The sequence below is a fragment of the Canis aureus genome, chromosome 4 (genome assembly GCF_053574225.1).
Source record: "Canis aureus isolate CA01 chromosome 4, VMU_Caureus_v.1.0, whole genome shotgun sequence".
Lineage (NCBI taxonomy): Eukaryota > Metazoa > Chordata > Mammalia > Carnivora > Canidae > Canis > Canis aureus.
In genome coordinates this window covers 68,671,108-68,679,719 of record NC_135614.1, presented here as the reverse complement: position 1 = coordinate 68,679,719, position 8,612 = coordinate 68,671,108, and the positions used below count along the sequence as shown (strand labels likewise).

At 45.0% G+C, this 8,612-nt stretch overlaps 1 long non-coding RNA gene across 1 annotated transcript; it reads right to left on the bottom strand.

Moving 5' to 3' along the window:
• Positions 1-1,085: 1,085 nt before the first annotated feature.
• LOC144312914 (uncharacterized) lies at positions 1,086-7,331 on the bottom strand. The gene is made up of 2 exons (XR_013378561.1): positions 6,918-7,331; positions 1,086-2,284 (listed from the first exon to the last, which is right to left on the bottom strand). It is a non-coding gene; the product is annotated as an uncharacterized LOC144312914 (long non-coding RNA).
• Positions 7,332-8,612: the final 1,281 nt, after the last annotated feature.

The window sequence follows — 8,612 nt, the reverse complement described above, 5'->3', positions numbered from 1 at the left end:
AATCTGGATATCACATAAATGGAAGGACAAAGAAGTCGTTTTTCTCTTCTCTATCTCTCTTTGTTATTTAGATGCCGTTTTTCCACAGGGTATACCGACTTGTTGAATGTGAAAAAAATAAAGAAGTTCATGTAATATTTATTTATTTATTTATTTTTAATATTTATAGATATATATTTTCATATGATATTTTTTACATAATAGGCAGAAATTTTCCAAGTTCATTAGTATACAACGACTTCCAGAGTGGTGCCAATTACACGATTTAATCAGATTTCACAGAACTGGCTAGGAAAAAGACGTTTTTGTTTGTTGTTTTTTTCACTCTCTCTCAATTATAATTTAATTTAATTTTTTATTTATAATTCTATTTTTGCTGAAAGTCGTTTTTCCACAGGGTATACCGACTTTTTGAATGTGAAAAAAAATAAAGAAGTTCATGCAATATTTATTTTACTTATTTATTTTTATTATTTATAATTTCATTTATTTTCTGTTTTTTTGATATGATTTTTTGACATTATTGGCAGAAATTTCCAAGTTCACACATATACAACAGGTTCCAGAGACGTGGCAATTACATAATTTAATCATGATTTCACAGAACTGGCTAGGAAAAAGACGTTTTTGGTTTTTTTTTCACACTCTCTCCTTTATAATTTAATTTAATTTTTTATTTATAATTCTTTTTTTACACAAAGTCGTTTTTCCACAGTGTATACCGACTTGTTGAATGTGAGAAAAAATAAACAAGTTCATTCAATATTTATTTTACTTATTTATTTTTATTATTTATAATTTCATTTATTTTCTGTTTTTTTGATATGATTTTTTTTGACATTATTGGCAGAAATATCCAAGTTCACACATATACAACAGGTTCCAGAGACGTGGCAATCACATAATTTAATCATGATTTCACAGAACTGGCTAGGAAAAAGACGTTTTTGGTTTTTTTTTCACTCTCTCTCCTTTATACTTTAATTTAATTTTTTATTTATAATTCTTTTTTTGCTGAAAGTCGTTTTTCCACAGTGTATACCGACTTGTTGAATGTGAGAAAAAATAAACAAGTTCATGCAATATTTATTTTACTTATTTATTTTTATTATTTATAGTTTCATTTATTTTCTGTTTTTTTGATATGATTTTTTTTGACATTATTGGCAGAAATTTCCAAGTTCACACATATACAACAGGTTCCAGAGTCGTGGCAATTACATAATTTAATTATCATTTCTCAGAACTGGCTAGGAAAAAGACGTTTTTGGTTTTTTTTTTCACCTTTATAATTTAATTTAATTTTTTATTTATAATTCTTTTTTGCTAAAAGTCGTTTTTCTGCAGTGTATACCAACGTCTTGAATGTTTGAAGGAAATACACGATATTATATGATTTTTTAAATGACTTTAACAGAAAGATACCGAGTTCAATAGTATACAACGATTTTCAGCGAGGTGGCAAATGTAAAGTTAAATCTGGATATCACATAAGTGGTAGGACAAAGAAGTCGTTTTTCTCTTGTCTCTCTCACTTTGTTTTTTAGAAGTCGCTTTTCCACAGGGTATATCGACTTGTTGAATGTGACAAAAAATAAACAAGTCCATGTGATATTCATTTTTTAATTTTTAATTTTATCTTTTTTTCATGTGATTTTTTTTCACCCAGCCAAGAAAATGCTGTTTCACCAAGGAGGCCTCAGATCAGGAGGTCTTGAGCTTTGCACAGATTAAACTGGCAAAGCCGACAGCGCTCCTACAGCCCGGGTACTTATGCCCCCCGGGGCTGGTGGGCGGGGCCAGGGACAAGGGGAAGCTGAGCGCTAACTAATCAGAGGACACAACGAAACAGATAAGGTGGTGAGGATACCTAGAACCCGCCGCCCCCCTGATCAAATCAAAGCGGAAACAGACAAAAAAGAAAAAAAAAAAACCCGAAATGAACCTGAAAAATAAGTATAATGTGTTAAAAGCATAAAGAGGATAGTTTTCAAGCCAAAGTTCTAAACCGAAAGAAAGTAGGTCTAAATCGTGCCGCCTACGATAATCCGGTCTTCTTACCCGCAGTCCCGGAGGAGGTCGATCTGAGAGACGGCTGCAACGACTAAACCAAACCGGTATTTGTTCCACCTAAAGGTATCTCCACAGGCAGACAGCGTCGCCACGATTAACAAATCGACTTCTCCAGGCTCATTAAACAAGAGCATAGCTAAATCAAGATTTCCTGGAGCAATTTGTGCACAAGGAATCTTTTCAGCCAGTGGACGCTGTCTTCTACTGGACTCTAGAATAAAAAACACAAAGAAGTTCAAACTTCCTATTGCAAAAACATGACTCCTAGGAATGACTAGACAAGGCAGGCTCTGTTGCACCGCCGAAACTTCTCACGATGAAGAAGCTGTTTTCAGCGGTATATACCGATTTTACAGGATTTCGTGTAATAAATGCTGGACCGACCTCTCGTTTCTAACTCCTCACTTATTATGACTAAGAAATAGAGTTTGTCCATATACACCGACTTTGATGGCATAACAAACAGAGATGCAGATAAATCTAGATTTACAGAAGTAGCTACGAAGAAGACAATATTTTCCCCAATTTATATCAACTTCGAGGGGATTTAGTAAATGGGGGCAGGGTCTCTCCCATGGCAAATCCAGCATTGGTAGGATTTAAAAATCGCTTTGCCAGCACACATCGACTTCTAAGAGCTTAAGGATGCAACCATAACTCAGGCGGAACACCCCAGAGCTTGCTGCAAATCAGAAAGGGCTTTAGCAAATACACATCGACTTCTGTGAGCCTGACAATCAAAAACAGCAAAGTCCGAATTTTCCAAAAGTTCGTATGAGTGTGAAGTTTATGTAGTCTGTTGATGTGGGCTTCTGGATTTAGTGATAAAAAGCATGGCCAAGGGATCCCTGGGTGGCGCAGCGGTTTAGCGCCTGCCTTTGGCCCAGGGCGTGATCCTGGAGACCGGGGATCGAATCCCACGTCGGGCTCCCAGTGCATGGAGCCTGCTTCTCCCTCTGCCTGTGTCTCTGCCCCTCTCTCTCTCTCTCTCTCTGACTATCATGAATAAATTAAAAAAAAAAAAAAAGCATGGCCAAGGTGGGCTTTCTATAGCAAGAAATTCTAAGCAAAACCATACAAAACCAGCTAAACAGGACAAGAGAGTGGGTTTTGCCGATAGACTCGTACTTCTGTGGGACCCAACAACAAGGGTACTTGTTTCCAAACCACACTTTGCTACCTTCGAGTAACGACAGGCCTCAGAAACAGGCACAGCGTCCTGGAAAATCTGGACATATTCTCTCTTGAATTGAATTCCCGGGATCTTAGCTATCCCAGGCACGGTTCATTGGGACTCACTGCACCTGGAAAAGTGGGGCTCAGCTAAAGCTCCCAGCCTTATGCTAATCTCTAACCTGGGATCTGGTGGGAGGGAGAAATCTCCAAGGCAGGATTAAATACCGATTTGCCCAGAGTCCACGTGGACTCCTTTTCCTAAGGTGTTGCGGGCGTGGCAAAGCCCTTGATCTCCCTAAGCGGGATCTGCCGCGGCTGAGAAATGTCCTTCGCCGGTTTCCCCGATTTGTACAAGCTGCGGAGCGACCGAGCCCGACTTGCGGCGACCAGGAAATCCCGCGCCCCGCGCCGCGCAGTCCACATTTGCTAAAGGGAAGAAGTCGACGAGGACGGCGAGGTCTGGAGCCCCCGAGACCGAGCCCCGCGGCTCCAGCAGTGCCCGTCCTAAGGTCGGGGGTGGGGGCAGGCGGGGACGTCGCCGTGCTCGCGGGGAAGGGGAGCGCGCGGGCTCGTCTCGACCGGCTCGGGGACCGAGCGCCGCGCAGCCGCCCCCGAGAGAGCCGGTCGGAGACAGGAGGGAAGCTGCACCTTGACAGGGCCCGGGCGGCGTGGCTGGAGAGATGCCAACGGGGCCAGAGCGGCGGTGCTGGCCGCGAGAACCCGCGCTGTGCGGCCGGCGGTGCTGCGGCTGAGAAGCGTCCCCGCTGGCAGACGCCGAGACGCGGCCCGGGTCCGAGCTGTGACTCGCGCCGGCGGCTCGCGTCCCGGCCGGAGGGCGGCTCCGGGAGGGCTGGGAAGTGCGGGCACCACGAGGCCGGCGCTGGCGGCCCTGGGCGGGGGCGGGGCCAGGGCCCGACCCCGTGGCCGCGACGGTGCCCTGGGCTGGCCGGAGGCCCCGCAGTCCGCACCCGGACGCTGCTGGCGAAAGTGGCGCCGAGGAACCGGCGGCGGGGACCGGAGCAGGGCGGCCCCCCAGGGCCCCGGCCGGCCCCACCCCCGGCCCCCGGGTTTCGCGGCTCCGCTGGGGCCGCGAACCAAACACCCCGCTGAGCGAAGAGGGCCGAAGCCCGCAGAACACCCCGGCTCTGCGCCACCGAGTCCCCGCGGCCGGGACGCGCCAGCCGGGCTCTGCGGGCTGGAACCTGCGGCCGTGCAAGCGGGGGGGCCGGGGGGGCCGAGGCGGACGCGAGCCGACAGGGGGCAGCGGACCGCGCGGGGGGCAGCCAGGGCCGGCGCCGAGCACCGAGCATCAAGCGTGGAGCCCCGAGCCCCGGGCACCGAGCCCCGAGCCCCGAGCCCCGAGCCGGGCGCGCGCCGGAGGGGTCGGGCTCCGCGGAGGGCGCTGTGCTGCCCCCGCCCCGCCCCGCCGCTGGGCTCGCGCTCCCGGCGTTAGGGATCCAGAGAAATCGCGGCTTGTAGTCACAGATGATCTCGGGCCTTGCATGCCTGAAACACATCTGGGTTTGCGTCTAAAGTTCTGACAGAGAAAGAATTCATTTATTTAAAAGATCATTTATTTGTTTGTTTACTCAGGAGAGACAGAGACGTAGGCGGGAGGGAGAAGCTCCCGTGCAGGGAGCCCCATGCGGGACTCCATCCCAGGACCCTGGGATCACCCTCTGAGCCAAAGGCAGATGCGCAACCCCTGCGCCACCCAGGTGTCTCTGAGATATAATTTATACAGACATTCCCCCCTTTTTGGTTATTAAATAGAGCTCTTTAAAAAATATCACATATACATCATGCCAGCTGAAAGAAAGCCAACCTGCAAATATCTTAGTAAATGCTTTGATCCCCGTCTTACTGAGGACTCTCTAGCCCCGGAGGAGATCGACTTGTCTTTTTTCTTTTTTTTTTTTTCTTTCTTTCCTTCTTTTCTTTTCTAAGATTTTATTTATTTGTTCATGAGAGACCCACAGAGAGAGGCAGAGACACAGGCAGAGGGAGAAACAGGCGCCCCTTGGGGAGCCTGATGCGGGACTCCATCCCAGGAGCAAGACCTGAGATAAGGCAGATGCTCAATCCCTGAGCCACCCAGGCACCCAGAGACCATATTTCAAGTGCTCTGAAGAACTGCTCCGGAGCTTGTTCGCTGTTGCAGATTATACATAGGAAGAAGGCAAAGGGAGAGTGGTACTTGCAAACTGTCTCTGACCAATACTTGGTCATACAAGGTATAATTAGTTTGGTTGTAGAGATGAAGGCTTACTAAGTTCCACAGAGACATGTGAAAGACCCTCAGATCATTTTAACATATGTTTCTGTCATATCTGATTTTGAAAAATATTGCTTGTATGCCTCCACTTAACCTTTTTCCCAGTTTGTTTTCAATATCTCCTTGAGATCACCTGAAATGGCCCACAGAAGGCTAACATCAGCAGTTTTAGTGCACAATAATATATATCCATACATAGGTATACATAAATGCCCAAATGCAAATATTACAGCAACCATCTACAAATGTTAGCCATGTGTCAGGTATAATAATTCAAAATTCAAAAAAATAGCTGGGGACGCCTGGGTGGCTAGGTGGTTGAGTGGCTGCCTTTGGCTCAGAGCATGATCCTGGAGTCTTGGAATCCAGTCTCCTATCAGGCTCCCGGTATGGAGCCTGCTTCTCCTCCCTCTTCCTATGTCTCTGTCTCTGCCTGTCATGAATAAATAAATAAATAAACTCTTTAAAAAAAAATAGCTGGGTCCAAACTGCATTTTTGGCAGATGGTGTAAGTTAAGCTTAACTGCTGGGATGGGTACAGGTTTTCATTAAAGCTTTTTTTTTTTTTTTAGATTTTATTTATTTATTCATGAGACACCACACACACACACACACACACACACACACAAACACACATGGGGGGGGGCAGAGACATATGCAGAGGGAGAAGTAGCCCCGCTCCGCCCCTACCCCTCCACCCAGCAAGGAGCCCAATGCAGGACTTGTGACTCCAGGCGGCACTGGATCCAGGACTCCATCTAGACCCCCAGGATCATGCCCTGAGCCAAAGGCAGACATTCAACCACTGAGCCACCCAGGTGTCCCTTCAGTAAAGCTTTTTAATATACTGTTATATTTTTCGAGGAACCTATTTTCGGAGCTTTTGTTTTTTTTTTTAGAAATTTTTGTATACTAATAAGAGAATGCATTCCTTTGTCTTGGAGAGGTTTGGGATTCTCTTTCTTTTAGATTTTATTTATTTATTCATAAGAGACTCAGAGATGCAGACACTTAGGCAGAGGGAGAAACAGACTCCCTGCAGGGAGCTGGATGTGGGACTCAATCCCAGGACCCCGGGATCTTGACTTGACCCAAAGACAGATGCTCAACCACTGAGCCACCCAGGTGCCCCTGGATTCTCTCTTTTTAAGAGTATCCCTGAAACAGACTTACTTATCAAAATTAATGCTTCCCCAAAGTGGCTGCTGCAACTTCAAACTATCCACAAGTTTACCCATTTTTCAAAAAGGCACAAGATCCTGCTCCAAGTTTTGGATTAGGTGGAACCCATTTCCTAAGACAACAAATCAGCGGAGAACCCAGGAATATTCCACTGCCCCTAAACCCAGGAAAGCAAGGGCATTCTCTCCTTACAGACAGGAGTGTGACTTACCAACAAAGCAAGGAAGTTGCTCAGTCAGTTGCAGAGGTCACCACACAGGGAATGGAGCTTGGATTTGGGAGAGATCACCTGGAACTCCAGGATCAGCAAGGAAGCAGTGAGTACTACGGACTCCACACGTACAGCACTCAGTTACTCACTGGACTCCGGGTTCCTCGGGGTCTTTTCCAAATCCCACTTCTGGCGCCAGTCGCTGCACACAAATTTTTACCAAAAAGTCAATATAAATATTTTCGTGAGTAAGAAGCAAACTGTTCATAAAGAAGGAAAATTCAAGGGCAAATGTGGTCTGAGGTTCAGGGCTTTAGTGTTACAGGGTGGTTTCTAAAATGATAGTGAGGAACCTGCCCTTTACAATGATTGGTTCTTACAATGGAGGTTTCCAGGTGGCTGGGGGTTGATTAAGTGACTCTTATACCGTACTGGAAAGATATGCTTCAGTTATGAAAACCAGACACATTTATAAGAAATAACCTAAGTTTTGCTGATGTTCATGGCATCAGTTAATTTAATTTGCTTATGTGGCTAGTTGTTAGGTTTGCTTGGGAGATTTTCAAACCTAGTCTCTATTTTATTATATTTTAGCACCTGAAAGACAAAAGCAGCCCTGACATCCAAGAGCTCGATGTTGCTATGTATGATGCCTGTGTTGCCATGAGTTAGCCTGAGAATCATAGGTAGGCACTGGTGTTCTTAGGTTGAATATAAACAGTTTCCTAGAACATCACCATCACACAGGGTCATCCTGTGTCAATAATCAAGACAAAAATACTCTCTAATCATATCTGATCAGAGGCAAAAATGTGAATATTATCCTAACCACAAAAAGAAACAAAGATGCCTGTCTTCGATGATACCAAGTGGACTGCCTTTTATTTTATTTTATTTTATTTTATTTTATTATTATTTTTTACCAGTTTTAGGCATGCTCTCTGTCTGGACTTCTATCCTTCCAGAGAGATTAATTAAGATATTGAATCATCGGGGGCCCCTGGATGGCTCAGTTGGCCAAGCATCTGACTCTTGATTTCTGCTCAGATCATCATCTCAGAGTCCTGGGAGTGAGCCCCACATCAGGCTCCCTACTCAGTGGGGAGTTTGCTTGAGGATTTTCTCTCTCTCTCTCTCTCCCTCTCTCCCTGCTTGCACATGCTCTCACTCTCTCTCTCTCTCAAATAAATCTTTAAAAAATATAGTAAATCATAAAATTACCCCTGACTCCACACAGGGATATAATGCAGAGAAAAAGTTGCTTGCTGAAACCCTCCACAAGGTCGGTAAACAACCCCAACACATCCTATAACATGTCAAAACCCTCATATTGAGGCACCTCATGGTTCCCCCATGGCATAAGTTCATCTTGTGTAATGAGTAATAAACCACCTTATTCAACTGCACGTGTATTCCTGGTGGTCTTTGCCTGGAGCACATTGACAATTAAGGGATTAATGAAATCAATATATACCAAGGGCTTAAGGAATTAATGAAATCAGTATATGCCAAGGACATTAGCGGTTCTTTATTTAAGTAATTTGATCTTTCTGATTGGCTTTTATTTCAAATGAAAGCATATAAGAAAGGGATGGCCTAAAGTTGAAGTGGACGCATTGCCAGGAATTTGTTTTTATTTTGACCTTTCCCCCTAGGTTTTAAGAGTAATACTTTTATTCTTTGGGGAATATACAT